Source organism: Ornithodoros turicata, chromosome 1, assembly GCF_037126465.1.
Source record: "Ornithodoros turicata isolate Travis chromosome 1, ASM3712646v1, whole genome shotgun sequence".
Classification (NCBI taxonomy): domain Eukaryota; kingdom Metazoa; phylum Arthropoda; class Arachnida; order Ixodida; family Argasidae; genus Ornithodoros; species Ornithodoros turicata.
The window spans coordinates 19,842,339-19,861,916 of record NC_088201.1 but is presented as its reverse complement, the minus strand read 5'-3'; the positions used below and the strand labels follow the sequence as shown (position 1 = coordinate 19,861,916).

Below are 19,578 nucleotides of genomic sequence, written 5' to 3'. Positions count from 1 at the left end.
TCACAGGTATATAGCCACGCAGTTGTCTTGCCGGGAATATGGATCGCGTCAAACTGGAGCAGCGGACCAATCTGAAATTCCTCCCCAAAATTGAAAAAAATCTTTAAAAATCACCGAGTGAGTGCCTGAAACTGCAGCAGGAGGTGTACGGTGCCAATGCGATGTTACGTGCGCGGATGTTTGAGTGGCACAAACGGTTTGTTGACGGACGGGAGGATGTTGAAGACGACGACAGACCGGACAGGCCTGTCACAGCAGCAATACAACAGAACGTGACAAAAATTAATGAAGGTGGTGGTGATGATGGTGATAGGGCTTGCCGTTGACGGCCTCACATATGTGGGCAACGTCACGACTGACGCCCTGGGGAAATGTGCGTCCTGGGCCGACTTCTAGGGCCGACTTAAGGAAACTGTTCGCAATGATCGCCGAATAAGCATTCAGATGATAGCAGAGATGGTGGGAAAGAGTAAGGAAGAAGAGGCTCGAGTTGTGAAAAAACAACTCGTGGATTCTCCACCAGGGCAATGCGCCAGCTCACACTGTCGGTGAAGCAGTTTCTTGCCGACAAGAAGGTTCCAGTGCTGGACCACCCTCCTTATTCGCCGGAATTAGCTCCTTGCGACTTTTAGCGGTTTCCAAAGGTGAAGTCCGCATTTCCAAACTGGCCCCGAATCCAGGGCCAGAACGGAGGGGATATGTTTAATGCAAAGTTTTAAAAATAAGAGAAGGGCCAGAACGGCAACACTACTGAAGCGGTTTACACATGATGATCTGGAGCACTGCTTCCAACTGTGGAAAATTCGTGTCCAACTTTGCATAGATAGGGGAGGGGATGGAATGGAATGGAAGGGGAATGTAAGGGGAGAATGGGATGGAAGGGGAGAGGAATGTTGAAGGGGATAGCTGTTAATTTGGAATGGCGTAATAATAAACACCATTTTACCCTCCAGTCTCGCTTATTTAATAGCCACACCTCGCAGATCATCAAACGAACATGAGATGTTTAAACGCACATACAGGGTGGTCCACCAACCATGATAGAAATTCATAGTAAAAAACGTAGGCTCCGGAGAGACATGCGGTCGAGGGATTTTTTTCTGCCAATAACTTTTGCCACATATTGGTAACATTTTTATTTCATTTCAATTGACGGAAAGTTAGTTTATTGAATTGAACTCCGAAATTTCCCAAGGCAACCTAACGTTTTCTTTGCAGAAATGCGTTCCCCGTGGTCATTTTACTCAGTATAGCACATAATCCTACTCGTAATGCAATGGCAATTGCCGAAACAAATTCGCCGAAAATCCGTGGAAATGAGCCCTTGGCTCCGCCTCTTTTTTGACGGCTCGTAGTTTGAGCGCAAAGCTGCGAGGAAAGGAGGTTACATTGACACGCCACACGAGGGGGGAAAGGGTTACAAGCCTTACCCACGGAACAAACACGCGCGGTGAGTGCGGGGATCAGAGCTATCTTATCAAAAATGAGGTCACCCGACGGCTTGTAACCCTTTCCCCCCTCGTGTGGCGTGTCAATTTAACCTCCTTTCTTCGCGCGCTGTGCGCTCAAACTACACTCTTAAAAATAAAACTTCACCGCATAGCACGCTCCTAGCCAACCATAATCTCGAATGATTAGGTTATCTGCCATGGTTTGTTGAAAACGGGAGGCGTACGCCTTTTTTGTGACACTTATGCTGTTCATAATTGTCACAAAAATGGCGTACGCCTCCCGTTTTCAACAAATCAGGGCAGATAACGATATCATTCGAGATGATGGTTGGCCAAAAACGTGCTATGCGGTGAAGTTCATTTTTAAGAGTGTACGAGCCGTGAAAAAAGAGGCGGAGCAAAGGGCTCATTTCCACGGATTTTCGGCAAATTTATTGCGGCAATTGCCATTGCATTACGAGTGGGATTATGTGCTATGCTGAGTAAAATGACCACGAGGAACCCATTTCAAAAGAAAACGTTAGGTTGTCTTGGGAAATTTCGGAGTTCAAGAAATTAACTTTCCGTCAATTGGCAAAAGTGATTGGCAGAAAAAAATCAATTGACAGCATGTCTCTCCGGGGCCTACGTTTTTTACCATGAATTTTTATCATGGTTGGTGGACCACCCTGTTTACTGAAGTAAAGCCACTACGCAATCAGTCAAGCAAGCCTAAAGAAAATGATAGTCCGAGCAACCACGACAGCAGTCTTGTATGAAGAGCGTCTAAAAGCACTAGAAATGCTGACAAGACTCTCACATTTCCCTCAGTAAACTTTTACAGCACAGCTCTCACTCCGTGAAAGCACATGCACACCCAAAAAGACCATTAGATATGGAAGAAAAAGTTCGAGAGCAAACAAAGCGATGTCAAAGGAATACGGAAGACTCCTCTGACGGCGGTTTAGTATTATACGATGTTTAACCCCACCGGCACTCGAATGTCTACAACCCCACAGCCCCCGCTGCGTTCTCTGGAGGGTAGATGTAGCCGCCCAGCTTACCGTTCGCCAGGGAATTTGATTTCGCCTTGTTTCTGTCGCGCGAGTAGTAATTGTTTGCGACGAAGGCTCTCAATCTCAGCAGACGCTCGAACGTACCTTTCAGAGGTCTTATATACACGTCGCCATTTATATACATGTACATATATCGCGCACCGGTATTTTCCATTACTGCGTTGCATCCCGGAGGGTGGCGTGAAGTCTGTTATGTCGACATGCTGCATAATGACCGTGCCCTGCGAATATGTATTCCCCGCAAATATGGCGCGTACGAAATTACATGTTGCGTTAGGAAGCACCACAAATGCAGCAGTCACGTTACATATTTCACAGCTACTGCACTACGCCCAGGACGCATCAGTGTGACGTGAACCACACTGATACGGTGTATTAAATCTTGACCAACATTTCCGAAGATTACCCTTCTGAGAAATGGAGCGCCGCGCTCCCTGTAAGTGGGTAATTTATATGTGCGGGATGTGCAGGGAAGCATTAAAACGTTACGTATTAAAATATTCTGCCAGAGAAATGTACGGAATGATTCCACACCGTGGTGAAATTTTGGCCATGATTCACATAATAATCGGGGCTGAGCTGTGTCGTGGCATAAACTATCGTTATTATTATTTGGCGTATAGCGCCAGACATATTCTACTGCTAAGGAACGTGTGTATGCCTGAATGGCCTTACAGTTTACGGCCGATAAAATACAAGAGCGTGAAAATACCTCCCTAAACGTGCGCGCGCACACACATAATCGCGCTTGTACCATTATGACGTCACGTGCCAAACCTATTTAAGCAATGTGTAACCCCTGTGCATCTTTTGTCGTGACGAAGACAGTGCCCCGGCAAACTGGTGCCGAAACCCGGCGAATCATATTAATCTCTCAGAGCAGCAATACCAGACCAGAACGGAGAAAAATAAATCGTATCAGGTTTAATGACACACATCAGTTCGAAACACATAGTTATTTGCAGGTTTTGACGAAGGGTACGTGATAACCACATACAAACAGGAAGTTTCACTTAATGTCCATTTCTCACCTAGCGCCAAACGTACACGTAGTGATTAGCCGTTTGTATTTGTTCAATTAGTGGTCATTGTTGCAAAAAACATGGCATCGTTGGTGCACTCACGCTAACTAACTCACACTAACACTCACGCTATCATGGCCGGTTTCGCCATGACGAAACCCCCTCCCCCCTTTTTTTTTCGCGGGGCCAACAACAGGGGATGCATTGCACTCATCTGTTCACACGTGTTAATCTTGGTCTACAGCTTCGAGATGTAAACGTCGCTTCCAGTTTAACCCAAAAAGTGTACGAACTCCGCATTACAATGCACGGACACACGGCACGGATACAAGGATGCATGGACAAACGAGCCTACTGTTGCACATGCGCAGTGGAGCAGGATACGGAAACATAATGGGGTGGTAGATGATTTCGTATATAGGGTGTCCCAGAAAACGTGTAATTGAATTATAATAAAAAAACTACACCACCTAGAGTCATGCGGCCAATGGCATTTGTTCTTACTGGGCTTTTGCCACCTCCTCAAGTGAATGTCGTGTAACGTAAGTTTAATTATGGAAATTTTTGCAAGCGTAAGTCGGAAATTTGCCTAGTAAAGGTCACTTTTTTACCCCACCAATGTGAAGAGCGTGTCTAATTTAGTCAAATTAATGACAATTGACAGGGATATTCAGGAGCTATCCCATCGGAAAAAATAGCCGAACATCATGCTTAATACATAATTAAACTTGGAGTACATGACATTCACATTAGGAGGTGGCAAAAACCTAATAAGAACAAATGCTGTTGACCGCATGATTCTAGGTGGCGTAGTTTTTTTATTATAATTCAATGACACGTTTTCTGGGACACCCTGTATGTGTACTACTGGGGCAACAGATAGCTTTTCCTATATTTAAATTATGGATAAACTATTAATACATACAAGACCCATGCGCGCGTCGTAAATATTTTTTTGTTTCCGATCGTACCTGTGCTACCAACACCCAGGATCGCTCGAGTCACGGAGATGACAGTGTTGCCGGGTCAGATTTGGTTTTTTTTCTCCGCCTTCGCTACCTGGCTAAATCTACCTTGCGAATTACCTTCCCTTCGCTATTGCTTTGTACGCCCCCTACACTCTCAAAATAGAACTTCACCACATAGCACAATGAAGGCCAACCATTGCACAGAATGATACCTTTAGCACTCCCGATTTGTGGAAAGCGCGGGTCGTACACACACTAAACTTTTTTACACCCTTTCCAGTGTAAAAATGGTGTTTGATAACTCACACCTATTTGGGTGTAAAGTCTGTGGGGTGTAAGCAGTTACACCCCCTAGAACGGTGTACCTGGTTCGTCCCATTAATGACCACTGGGAACGTACTAGACAGGGTTTCCCGAGGAAAGTGGCAGATCCCAATAGGCAACCAACGGAAACCTGAGGCTATACTTGTGGTGCTTGAGTTACATACAGGTGCACGTCAACAGTAACACCTGTTTAACTCTGGTACCATAAATATATCGCGTCAGGTTTCTGTGTATCGCTCTCTTAGGCACTGGTCCACTTTCCCTGCGCCACACTGTATATATAGGGTCTTGGTAGTTGGCCTGGGTAAAAAGTCAGCTGCCATCATTTGCATATCATTTAATTCTGTGCAGTTCTAAGTGCTGTGCATGATGTTCAGTGCGACACTTAAAATCACTGGAGTGCATGGAATATCCTCACAGCACAGAACGAACATAAGCTAAGGTGCTAAGTAGCATCGCTGCTAAAATTACAGAAATGCTGTGTGCAGCTGACCCGCCTTTTACACCCTATGGGCCTGATGACCTTCTCACGGAAGGGTGTAAAAAGCAGGTAGAAGGGCGTAAACAGCAAGATACACCCACTTTACACTCAAATGGGTGTTAGACAGTTAACTGTGGGGTGTAAATTGTGCAATACGCCCTTTTAACACCTAAAGAGGTGTGAAATTTTTTAGTGTGCACCCTTTTTAGCACTGCGTAAGTGTTCCAAAAAGGCGTACGTCTCCAGTCTCAGCAGGTTATGTTTCAAGTCAATTTTAGGCCAAGCAAAAATGGTCACAGGGGTTTCGTGCATATCGGATGTGTGATAATATTTCATATGATAATATATTTGTTGTGCAACACCAGTTCGCTAAAGAGTATTCTTTACTCATAACATCTGGAACATATCTCCGTACACAGCATTCGTAATTTACCCATTGCCTCAAAGCTTGAGCTTAATTTCGCTTCTGAGGTGCTATTCTCGTTGCTGTGCGAGCCTCATCTGCAGTAATCACAGCGTCGTCATATTTAACGCTAGGGTTTGCCGGCTCATGTCGAGCGATCAACACCGGTTGTCCACTTTGACGGCGAACTCCATATTTAGGATTCTTCAGTCTCGACCCAAATGCTAACCCACGTTGGTGAAACCACGCCTGTGATGGACCGTGTGCCTCTGTAGACGAAAGATACATAACGTGTGCTCGTAAAGTGGATCATTGTTGATCCCAAGTAGGGACAGAGTTGCAGGAATTTCACCGGAAGTTCAAAATGCTGAGCATAATTTACTGTTTTCGAATTTAGTGCTTACTTTTTTGCGCGGGTTCATATCCTTCGATGTTAGAGATATGTGCCCCATCACTATCGTATCGGGATAGCCTCCTCATCCGACTGCACCCAATGTAGAGGGCCAGAGGACACCGAGCATATATCGCTGAACTGGACAGATGCATCACAGGACCACTTGACATAAGCAAAGCACTCGGTGACTCGCAAACCATGTCGGCAAGCTGTGTTCCACTTTGTGGCTTCCCTCCTCAGGACTTTCAGTGTGCAACACACATCTTCTAGAAATGTGGCGCCGAAACCCGCGAACCAGGAATGGCTGGCCCAATGTTGAGCTGAACCAACCCAACCATATTTTTCTTCTTCTCCAAACGAAACCAAAATAAGGTGAACTACCAAACCAATCACTATACTTCCTCTACGTACCCCGCAACGGTTACGTAGTTTTGCTCCTTATTTGGTCCTTCATTCTCGGCCACCCGCAAGGAGTAGACCCATTTTCTATCCCGTGATATTTGCGCCAATTCATCAAGTGTCATCAAACGACCCACAACGAGGGGACAGAAAGATATCCATACTCGTGTAAGTGACCAAAGTGTCTGAAAGGCCCAGGGAGATGGAATCGAAAACCGTTCGGGTCGCGCGAATGCCTTTCTTGCTTTATTTTCGGTTTTGGTTTTCTTTTTGTTTTGTTTTTTACCCCCGCTGAATTCCAATTTCTTATCTTGGTTGCACATCCGAGTGTCGGTGATATCCACCCGGTGTCACTGATTTGTACTGCTGACCTGCTGCGTTGACGTGTGCGTTGAGGCACAGATATAGCGTTCCGCCAATCAATACTTTGGCGTGTCCAGAATGGCAAGTTCAGATCAATGCTTTGTCCCAAGCGGTAGTCAGCGTGCAGTGTTTCTGGCGAGTTCCTGATTTTCAAAGAAAAGCATTCGGCTGTCCTTTTGTACCTCGTGTTTTCCTCCGCGAAGGCCTACAGCCGGAAAGAGAAGCTATGCCGGGGCGCAATGTTGTCCAGGAAGGATTCTTGGGATTCTTCTCGGCCACAGAGCCCTCCAGTGACAAATCCTACACCGCCTGCGAGAATCCTAATTGGCACGCCCGACAGTGATAGCAGAGTGACCGAAAAAGAAAAGTAGTCCTCGTGCATAGCATTACATGGAGAACCGCAGGGTCATGCGGGTGACAGCGCTTGTGTTTTCGACGACCACTGTCCCCAATGTAGTATATACATGCATACATTGGCGTGATTCAAATACCACACGCACAAAAAAATACAATGTTCGCCCTTGAACGAGACTTCACCGGACGATGTTATTATTTTTCGTTTAGTGTTGCCCATGCTGCACTATCGCTTTTCGTAAACCAATTTATGCGTCGCTGTCGCGATCGAAAAGCAGCCGCTAGGTTATTTTGCGCCGGACAGTATTGAAAGGGTAACATGGCAAACGTGCTTCTGCATATTTGAAGAGAAGACGATCGTCGGGCTGCTCTGCTTATCGGGCTTTAGTGGCAGACGCGATACATTAAAATTGTTTTTCCTAAATATCAAACGGGGACGCTGCGTATTGGAGTATGTGTCAGCATTGCGCAAGTGTGCCCTGCGAGACCGCAGGGTCTTTGTGCGTGTGCGTTGTACGGTATTTGTAGGAAAGGAAGACGCGGGGTATCGTTTGAGAGAACAAGTGGGATATAGAGGGGGGGGGGGGGGGAGTCGGTACATAGTCATCATAGGTTTATGCAGCATAGGGACGAAGACAACATTGTTAGAAGGTAAAGAAGGCAACACGCCCGCTGGCTCTCAACTGGTGAAATTTTATGGGAAAAAGCATATTTATACACTTCGTAAGATGATAAGCATGAGTAGCACGTGACAACAAAAGCAACACAAGCGGTTATTTAGCGAGGAGAACATGTGGGGAATTCTTCGTGGGGGTCACAGCAAGTTATCATGCGAACAAACACACACTACACGTAGGAGAAAAGAAATCATTGTGCTTGCAAACCAAGATAATTTTTTTTCTAATACCGATAGAGCTATACGCCGACGGAGAACTAATGCATTTATCTGCCAGCGCCTCAATGTGGAATGCCTCAATGATCTCCCGCACTGATTGTTGACAATGTCTTCCCAAAATATACTTTCTATTTTTTTTTTTTTTTTTTTTTTTTTTACAGAGGGGGCACATCAATCATAATCCCTACAGTGGATGGCCAAGTGGTCACAAGGAGTCCTGCCCAAAGATGAGGAGTGTTCCAAAAGTCTGATGTTGAGGCATCTGCACGACTGTCCTATATAGGGCTTGCCGCATGCGAAAGGAATGCTATAAACCGTTCCTAAGGAGCAATCAACAAAGGGGATCGATGTCGTACATCACAGGCCACTGTCTGTTTTTTGTTGTTGATTATTAGGCACTGGCCTTGGAGTCTGAAGGGGGCTGAGAAAACCATGTTTTTGCCAAACCTAGATCCTATTTTCTTGATGTTACGCGAGATGCGATGTATGTAGGGAATGCAAATGGGTCTCTCAAAGGGCTAATCGTGGGCTCTCAAAGGTGAGCCATACTTGAATTCCCTGATTAAAGCTTCGGCGACACCAACCAAGATGGGCTTTTTGAGTGGGGCTTTGCAATGGGCTTTTGCAATGGGCAGCAATGGGCTTTTTGCAGTTTTCAGTCGCATCGGCTTGTGAAGAACAATAAATAGCGATATCCCTCTGAAAACTCGGTCACGAATCTATTTCACACGGTATTATGTGCACCCTAAGATACTTGTCTGAGTTACTGCCCATTCATCGATATTTTAAAATCATATATATGATGTGTGATTATGTTTCTAATATAGTAACAAAACACTGTTTATTAGCAGTCAGCTACGTGGGTAGCAGCGCGGCTCCTGAATCAGAATGACCACATTCGTGGCTTGCGGCACATGACACTTCTTTGGTGCTGTAGCGCCACTACACTTCCTCCCTGTCAGGTGGAGCATTACCACTGTGGCGGGTGAAGGACCATTCCAGGATACCACACACACATATATGGGATGATTCACTGCCGCGAGAAGACAAAACCAACTGCCCTCTGCAAGTTCGGTGCAAGGCAGCTGTCTTATCACTAGGACTTTTCCCGCAACAATTACTTACCCGAGGACCCCGAGGTCAATTGCCACAGTGTTCCGCACGTGTAGTGAATTTTTGAGTCCACCGTCCTTTCCCCATTCATGTGTACTATCTATCCGTAACCCGGCCTGTATGCAGTAAGTTGGACTGTAGGTTGTACCGTGAACCTGATGAGTCATTTGTGGGAGTTCCAGTTGGGACTCGTTTCACAGAACTCTCAAAACTCTCAACCTCTCGACACATTTTTCACAGAACTCTCGATCCCGATAACCTAATGCCACTCTTGTGACCATGAGCCCCTGTCAGTCTTGTGCGGAATACTGTCGATATCACAACGATGTCGACGCTCAGTTTCCTTTTTTTGTGGATATCTTTTTTTATATCGTTTTCTCAGATATCGAAAGTAATTGGCAAAGTAACGCGTTACTTTTCAAGGCGTTACTTCATTACTTCTTCCGGCAAGTAATTTGTAACGGTAAACAATTACTTTTTCGTACAAGGTAACGGTAACGGTAATCAATTACTTTTTTTTAGTAACGTGTACAAGTCTGCGTCCAGGTAACACGCAAGCCGTCTAAACCAGCGGTGACCTGTTCCATAGTCCTCTATATCGCAGGTGCTGAAGACATTCCAAAAGGCATTCTGTTGAACGGAAAAAGGTCTTTTTCAACAGCTTCACGAAGAGCAAACGGAATGGGTCTTGCTTCCGACTGCTTTAATCCTGACCTTGGAACAGCCCCCCCCCCCCCCCCATAAAACTTATTCAAATAGATTTTCGTACTTATTAATAGATGTCAAATCAGGTTGCTGACCTCCAATTCGTTCAACAAACATTGCGTTGAGGTCGGGCTTCAACTTGCGAATGCATTCTGTTCCAAGTAAACTGATGCCGTTGAGCTCTTTGAAGAGTGCTTGAAGTTCGTGGGACTGGCCAGCAACAGTGACCTTCAGGGAACACTGACTCTTCAGCGGTATGCTGTGATCGGTAAGTACCATCACATGCTGGACAGCTGAACCCAGTTTCGGCTTTCCAAGCTTAAGCCAAAGAGTGTAGTTCCGTAGACGGGCTTATGGCTTTTTCTAATTAGCCGAAGTGTTCAGAAGAGAAATAATGCACTGAAGTGAGAGAAGACCATATAGGGAATATAAAAAAAACAAGAATTACAAGAATTTGTGGTCTATAAGTTATTTTATGTGCATCTGAACAACCCCATCTGATGCACTTGTAGCGCTGGAGAAACACGGGAGTTCTAAGCCTAACGGATTCGAAACTTGTCATCTTACGAAAGGTAGGGGGCTAAATCACCTCACTTTAGTGAGGTTAGGTTAAGTTAGGTTCTACAGATTGGGGGGCAATGATACCTTGTAGGGCTGTTGTGAGATGAATCATCTAAAAATATCTCCATTCTAATTGATGTCAAATTAAAGGAGTTTTGTGACAGTTAGCCTGAAGTTTTATTATGAAGACGTCAACAAAGTTACTTGGATAGGACATGCAAGTTTTAGAGCGAGGAGGTAATACTCGAGTAGAAAACCGGACCCGCACATACAGAAGCCGATGATGGTGTTAATGTCGCAACAGGCCGCTTCGCCGGTGGAGATGTCCGCTTCCGTGGGCTAAGGCATTGGAAATAAAGCAGGCTTCTGCGGTACCAGATCTGCTTCTTCTGTTTATAGTGATTTTAAAAGATTCACATTTATAGTCTAATAATTAATTAGGCGTCCTCTCCCAAGAACTGCTGCACGGATAGCATATACCTTGTACTGGCAAAGACTGAGGCAAATATACATGTCTTTCAACAGTGATTTCATGTCGATTGTCCCTTCCAGCCCGGACGACGAACAAGCGGCAGGCAGGCTTGGTTGACGAGCGCGGAGGGACGTGCGCTTCATATGGAGTGCGGCAACAGCGATGTCGATCGCGAGGCTTCCTCTATATAAAGCTACAAGTGCTTGGCCACGCCATCCGGCCCCTCCATTGATCGCTGAGAAGGCACCGGTGGGCCGCACGCGAGCACGCACGGGCCACAAACACGTGGTCCACACACGAAGCGTGCTGGAACACCGCGGATTGGGTCGCGCTCCTTTGTCAGATTGAACTGGTTGCGTCTGCCACGAGGCTTATTTTAGTAATCGGACGGCCCTGGAAAGCACTCCACCTGGAGCTCTCCAACCGACGCAAACAAACTGGTGATGACAGTTAAAACCCGAAACGCCAAACTGGCGCTTCCACACATATCAAAATTTCGGGTTGACCTCCTCATATCGAAATCGTGAAACAAGTTCAGTACTCTACCTGTGTACTGTCTACCACTGTACCACTGTCTGTCTTCTATAAACACTACCACGACTTCTACGTCAGTGGATGCAGTATGTTCGTTATCCGCAAATAAGCATGATAGAGTCTCTGCTGACGTCCCCTTCATTTTTAAAGCAGAACTTCACCACAATGCACAGAATGATACCGTTGTCACTTCTGGTTTGTGGAAAGTCCGGGGCGCACGTCCTTTTGTGAGAATACGTAAGAGTCACAGGTAGTGGTGGCGGTGAATGAACTGCTTGCCGTAGTCGGTCACGCTCAGACAGGCAACGTTACGACCATTGCAGGGGGGGGGGGATCGTGCGTCCTGGGCCAACTTCACAGGAAACTGTGCCGACATTTGTCGCAAAGCGTCTGAGGAAACCCCAGGGAAAGCACCCAGACAGCACAGCGCCCGGATTCGAACCTGGGTCACCTCCCAGTCTCGGTGTGGCGTTACAGAAAGGCGTACACCTCCCGTTTTCAACAAATCAGGGGAGAGGACGATGCCACTCGGGATAGATTCTTTTTTATTTTTCATTTATTTATTTTATTATTTTATTTATTCCGTGTTAGCGCCGCGAAGTAAGTGTGGCTATGAGCGGCATACAGGCGTGGACAGCTGGAGAGAGGACAGCAGGAAGGAGTGGGGGACAGGGGGGGGATATATTTATTAGACGAAAGGAAACAAAACGGGGGAATGGTCAGCCAAACGGGACGTCGGGGACAGGGGGTTTAGTATGTATCCTGGGCCAACCATTCAAGATGATAGTTGGCCTTCGCGTGTTATGCGAAGAAGTTCAGTTTCAACAGTGCGCCTTTAACTGCTATTGTTGGACAACTCTATGTGACATAATGTACCTGGACAGTTATCATCATGAAAAGTAAAAACGTTTGTAACATAACGTTGTCGTCATGTATAGATTGTTTCCTACAAATCCAATGACTGCGGATGTGCGGTACTCAATATCCGCGAGGATGCGGATACATCTGTAGGTCTAGCTAGCGACGTTGCGGGTGCGGTCACGGATCTTACATGCGCGGCTACCGTGAGGCCGCAGATACGGTTAATGTTATCCGCGCTCACCTCTACTATGCATGAAAACGAAACCTGAAAAGATAGCACGAGACAAGACTGATCCATGATTTGGAGGCAACGTTGCCCAAGTCTAACACGTCTCACGACGAACCTTTTTACCCCTAATTCCTGTCATTCCATTTGTCACACTCCCTACGTGTCGCATCGTGTGTGCGTCACGGAATAAACGACTTTCCGCCATATTGTGCCTACACGGTGCGGCAAGGCGAGGCAAATTGGCGAGGAAAGGATATGGGGCAACCTCATAGGTGGTAACATCTGTCATCGTTTTACCAAACATTTGCCATTCATTTATCTAACTCTTCCCATAATCAGAATTTATTAACCTTCCGCGTAGCGCGGATATAAGCGAAAAGCAGTCTCCGGTGGAGTTCCGGCGGCTTCCATGCCCCTGAGACGCCTCCCCCCCAGAATGTACAGTTCTTCGACACTTAGTATGTCGACAGAAAAATAAGCCGTTCCTCTCTCTTCTCGTTTGTAATGATTACATTGGATATCATCTTGTTTATTTTCTCTACACTTACCTCCGCTTTGCCGTCTGGATAACAACGCGCTGGCCGGTGGGGCTCAGATTCGCTCCTTTCAAATTTTATAATTTTGCAGTGCCTGCTCTAAATCGCGTAGACAAGATACACTATCTACACTGACTGAAAATGTTTGCAGTCTGGCATTAACAAGTATATTTCAGAATATTTTACACTGATTTTCTCGCGATTGTTTTTGGGCTTACCTTTCTTCGACAGTAGCACTAAGTGGTTTGCTGCTTCCGACCTGCTTCATTCCGCATCTGCTACACACAAACGAAATGGGCGTGTTTGATACACTCGTAAGGACGCCGAAAATAATAGAGCGAACCCTTGGCTTTCCCTGCGTATCTCTGAAGCTTTTCCAGTAATTGTTCAGGATGGCGCATGCATGTGTTCCAGCTTACTGAAGCAACAACAGCAACAAATAAATGAAGTGACGATGAATGAGGAGTCATGCACTACTGAAGCAATATCGCAGTATCAAAATGCAAGTTACGCCGTAAGGCAGTGTTTCCCGAACTGTGGGTCGCGACCCCCAGAGGGTTTGTGACAGATTCAGTGGGGGTCGCGAATCGGCTCAGAAACTATAAAGATGAGATGTCCATAGACCATGCTCTGCCCACTATTCTGTGTTCCAAAAAAGCTCGTGGTAGCGGAACGCAACGTCTACAGCACATTAGTGAATAGGAACACTGCTGCCACGTGTTTATTTTTCTGTCTGCGATGGTTTCTAGTACGCCTTACTACCTGTGACATCAACTGGCAAATTAAATTTCAGCGTCGCCTTTGTGTATTACTATTCATGCGCTGAAACGGAAAAGCTTGTGGCATCGCGAAATCGGGGGAGGGGGGGGGGGGGGGCGTGTAGTACTGATGGGCCTCAGGGTAGCAAAGTTTGGCGACCTCTGCCGTAAGGGACTCGAACGGCGCAGTCGTACGTTCTAGTACACTTTAATGGCTATATCCACAGGCAAACAACAATACAATAACCAAAAAAAGTTGGACGTTTCGAAACTCATTCGAGTTTCATCATCAGAACCACAAGCTGCAGGTCCCTTTTTATGCATCAAGGGTACGTAGCATTCCGGTAGGGGGCCCGGATGCCTATTGATAGCCTCTTTCGTTACTTATCTTTATGTGCAAGGGTTCCAATTGTTTCTTCACCTCCAAACGACCCTCACGAGCTAAAATTTCTGGATTACCGAGACCTAATCTATGACCAGTTTTTACCGCGTGTTCACATAGTTCAATTCGCTTCTCTGCGGTCTTGTCAACATCTCTTTTGTGTTCCTTCATTCTGTTTTTTGTCATTCTCCCGGTTTCCCCGATGTACATCGTCGGGCATTCTTGGCATGATATTTTGTAGACGCGTTCTAGTACTATTTGGTATTCAGCAGTACTTAGAAGGCCTTAGTCGCCAGGCTCTGCCTTAAAATACAGAAGGCGTCTGGCACCTATCTTAAGACATTTGCAGACTTGTGCCCGTTACCAAAAAATAGGAACTAAATACCGTTACCCGTTACTTCAGAAAAAAGTAACTAAATACGTTACTCGTTACCAACATACAAAAGTAACGAGTTCTCGTTACTCACAGGTAACGAGTTACTTTTTCGTTACCACCGCCAACAAACATGCCGTGACTTGCCTTCAACTGATTATTAATGAGAAATTGCACTTCACAAGAAGCTGATACTCGAAATTTACATCAGTGATCTTCGTTCTCTTTCGTGTGATGACATCTGCTGCCGAAGTGGGGGTGATCGGAGGTTATGAAAACACAGGAAAAGACACCGGTTTTCGTGCCACCGATCACCAACGGTTCCCAAAAACAGACGAGGGGCTGCGTCATAATTTAGGGCGCTCAGAAGCTTAGCAAAGACAAGAAAAGGCTAGAAGTCGAAACGCGTTTTTTGTAGCCATAGCACAATAGGTACCCATTCTTGGGAAGGAGTGATGGTCGGAGATTACGGAAACAAGAGAAAGGACAAGGGCCTTCGTTTAAGACGATTCAGCACGTCAACAACACATCCAACGAGGGACTGCAATAATACTTTGAGTCACACGTGGTCGTGTGTCACGCAGGTCCACGCATTGCGCCACACGGAGTGCCGAAATGTGCTCCCCCGCGCTGAAGAAAAGGAACGAGTAACTCAATAACGAGTTACCAATTTTTGTAACTGATTCCGTTACTATTACCATTTTTTTTAAAAGTAACTGAATCGTTACTTCGTTACCAAAAAAAGTAACCGTTACCAAGTAACGAGTTACTTGTAACGAGTTAGGCACAACTCTGGACATTTGCTTGTGAGGATACGTTGAGGCTTGTGTAGATACCTTAAGAGGCTTGTGTAGATACCTTAAGGCCTGTGTAGATACCTTAAGGCCTGTCTGAACCTGTCGGCGGCTTGTCTCATATTTTGAGAAGAATATGTTATCGACAGAGCCGCATACGCAGCAGGTCGGTGGTGGGACCTTCGCAACTTGTAAACAAGCGTGCCGTGTCAAATCTACGCTCAGGAATGTGATGTCAATCACATCAAAAGGCTTGCGCGATTGGTTCATCGGGTTTCCGGAACCGTTATCATGAATGTCTTCCGATGGGCTAAAACTCGCTAATGTCGAGTAGCTAGACGAGCATAATTTCGGAGGGATTTCGGGGTCCTGTAACGCAGTTGAGAGCTCCCTGGCCCCGCAATGACAAGTACGTCGCTTTATTCCAGGCTTCGCTCGCTACAATTAGTGCAGGGAGCTCTGCTTTAGTGGACACATGCCGACGAGCACGTGGTCACTCTACAGGATAGACACAGACAATATCTTTGTGGTTCCTCCATCGCTGTGGTTGGGCATCCCGAGTATTGGTATGTTCCGCGGCCACGAATAAATTATGGGTTCCACTCACTCGAGTATTCACTCCCGGGTACATTAAACAGGTATGGTCTTACTTATATATAACTTATATATAGCCTAAAAAGAAATGACATCTATATCATGACAAATTAAACTGTTTTACAAGGGAATTACGAAGTTACATTTACGTATATTTTTAATTATCTGCTATTGGATATTATTGTATAATGTTGCATATCATATATATTGTAGTCAGCATTATGTTCATATTCTTAGGTTGGTGGGGACGTCCACCTTACTTTCAGTAATATATGTCCTTGTAATGTATTTTGTATGTGTTTCCTTGTTTCCTTTTCTCTGCCGCTTATGCTTCTGGTATGTGGGGCTTCTCCAGCTGTTTCTATAGCAGCTTTTTCCCCACAAACCAATGTATGTATTTCACATGTTTGTACAAATGAAGCTCTCTCTCTCTGTCCCGATTCACTCTTACATCGCTTTCGACTGAATGTCCCTACAGTGGCACACACACATACATGGATGATGATGAGGTGGGCGATTCACAGCCGCTGAGGCAGTACACTGCCCTATTGCGCATTGGGAACGGATGAGGGGATGATGATGTGGGGAGCACTTTCAGAGATCCGTCACCAGACCGGTGGAGCGCAAGAACTCAGCAGGAAGACGAAGGCCTTGCATCTGGTGGGCAGCGTTCGACCACGGTCCGAGTATCCTCGCGAGGTTGAACGGCCGCTTGTCAATACGTTGCATAGAAACTTCCATCAGTGCATCTTCGTAGTGATATTGCCCACAAGCCAGGATGACGTAGCAGAGGTCGCCGTGCACTTAACAAAGTGGGGCAGAGGGAAGACGAGACGGTGTTGAAAGGCAGGTGTAAAGGCAACATTGAGCCTCATGCGGTGGAAGAGCGCAGTAAAGGGGCGCGGCAGTCGTGGAGGAAGTACGAGAGAAAGCGTGGGGTCTACATCCGATAGAAGGGAGTGAGCTATGTCGTGTTGCCACTGAGCCTGCATCTACAGTGGCAGGATTCTTTCCAAGATTGGGAAAGCGGCCACCCCCAACTGCTCTGTGTGCGGAACTGTACAGTACGGTAGAGTATGCGGAGCACATCCTAGTTATGCGTAAATGTTATCGTGAACCACGTCGCCGCCTGCAGCGCTGGACGACCGCCTTTCAGCGTCGCCAAAATTCTAAGGTTGTGGGATCCACAATTCAAGCAACGACGCGTTTCGCGCTAGTTCAATATGTGAAGGACACTGAGGCGGACACCAAGTCCTAGAGCTCAGAGACCTCAAGGAAGAACAAGAGCTTCTCACGTACGTCACCTGATATTTTCTCTTCCTCACTTTGATTTTATTTCATTTTCGCACACTCGTGCGACACAGTACCTCAACTCCTTCGTTACCGTTTCTTGCATCTTACTTGTTTACATCTTAATTTTCAGCACTCAGCTTTAAGCGCTATCGAGTAGACGGATCCACAGTTGTGAGACCACCAACTCCATATTTTCCTTTTCGCATCCAATCCATCCCATTCTAGGCTTCAACTTTACCCAACGCCTACATGCTTGGGAGAAAGTGTTATGACTAGTTCGTTGGCAGTTTGAGACTGGAAGGTCGAAACAAGAGCTTGGGGAAACTTCCCGGGTTTAAGCACTGGGATAACCTGAGATATTTTCCACAATGTAGGGATCGCTCCTCCTTTCCATGAGACATTAAACGAGCTCCCAGAACCAAGTCTACCGATCCAAAGTAAAAAACGGCCTTGTACGCGATGCCGTCGAAACCAGGAGAAGACGTAGTTGTGACACATACAGCTGCCAGTCCATATCTGGTGCAAGTACTTGGGAAGGGCACTTGACGTCTGAGCCACGGACACAGACAAAATATAGACGTCTCAAGATGTAGCGGACGCATTGAGCAGCACTGCACTTATTTGCAGATACACATGCAATGTATTCCACCGTATAACACTTCCTCTACCTTTCACGTACACATGACACAACAAGCACGCCACTTTTCGCTTTGCAGAAGGAATGTAATCAAATAGACGCGATATGGCATCTCTACACTTTCGCTGTTCGCATGCAAACGGCAACCAATTCTTGTGTTCATTACCCAAGAGACAGGTGCCAACGATTTTTCTCCTAGTCTGTATTCATTCGCAAGTGTTGCTTCTTCCCAGCGTGATTTCCCAACTTCGCGCATTCTATCCAATTATTCCACGCATACACTTCGTATTTTACTCGTGTCTTTACTCGTTTAACGTCACCTTCGCAAACACACGTTTTTGGGGTGCGACGCAGACAAACGGCAGTAAACTAAAACAGTGCGATAAAGCCAACAGGAACAGATGATGAATAGTCTACAGAAACCCTCTTCCATAAAGCTCTGCGAGGCATACTGCATCTGGGCTTACTTCCCGGCAGCAACGATCAGGATTATACCGTTTCCAAGGTCCGAAACGCTTTGACACACCTCCCCGTAAAAGTCGGCCACCCGTATTTTGCATGTTTCTCCCTTCTAAAAGAAAGCGGTTTTGCTTTTTAAAGCGAGATTCTGTGCTTTTGGAGAACCTTCTTTTTCATATAAAAATACGCGTGAATGTTGAAAAGCACTTTGATATATGTAAACTCTTTCCCATAGTCATTAGAAGGGCTGATATGAAAGGCGAGTCATCATAAATTATTTGTGTACGAGTCATTTGACGGCGTGCTCCTAATACCATAGCATCAATGCTAGTCTACGTGAACGAAGAATGGAGAGTGCAACACGCGACGAGAACGCACTCGTAATATACCACAGAAAGTTTCAATTCTGAGGAACCTGGTGTGACGGCCAAGTACCGTCGTTGCTGTCCTCCGCTGCCCAACGTGTACCAGGAAAACTCTAAAGGAACATGACCCCCAATTTTTGTTCAGTTACATAACGAAAAGATGCGTGAACAGCTCTGTAGGTCGCCGAACACTATATAGGCTCTTGACAAGAGGAAAATCCAGCAATATGCCAAACGTGAATGACTCAGACCCCAAGCAGTCGATCTTCGAGACCGAAGGTTGGATGGTGATAATGATAATGGTGATGGTGGTGATGGTAGCACAGAAAGATATGAATATGATAAAGGGGGACTTAGAGAAACGAGTTACGGTGTATCAACTGCATGTAGTGTGGAAGGACATGAACATTACGGGACGTTACAACAGGAAAGTTTAATAATAAATCGATTACTGGCCAAAGCATTGCTTCATTTAGGCTTATGAAGTACCTTTTTTTTTAATTCGGTGTTAGCGCCGCGAAGCAACTGTGGCTATCAGAGGCGTACAGACGGATAGAGTACAGCAGGAAGGAGTGGGGGACAGGGGGGTTGCTATGCGTACTGGGCCGACTTCAGAAGGAACTGTGCCGACATTCGTCTGGAAAGTCTTCGGAAAACCCAGGGAAAACCTCAGACAGCACAGCCGGTGACAGGATTCGAACCCGTGTCACCTTCCAGTCTCCGCGTGGAAAGCGATCATCCTAACCACTATGCCACGGGAGCTGGTTAGGAAGTATCTTCAAATACTTAAAATTCTAAGTAAT

The 19,578-nt window shown here is 46.0% G+C and overlaps 1 protein-coding gene across 1 annotated transcript in view; it reads right to left on the bottom strand.

Moving 5' to 3' along the window:
* The window catches only part of LOC135377598 (probable G-protein coupled receptor No9), a 344,006-nt gene that overhangs the window by 310,392 nt on the left and 14,036 nt on the right, over positions 1-19,578 (bottom strand). The gene's annotated exons all lie outside the window — the stretch shown is intronic.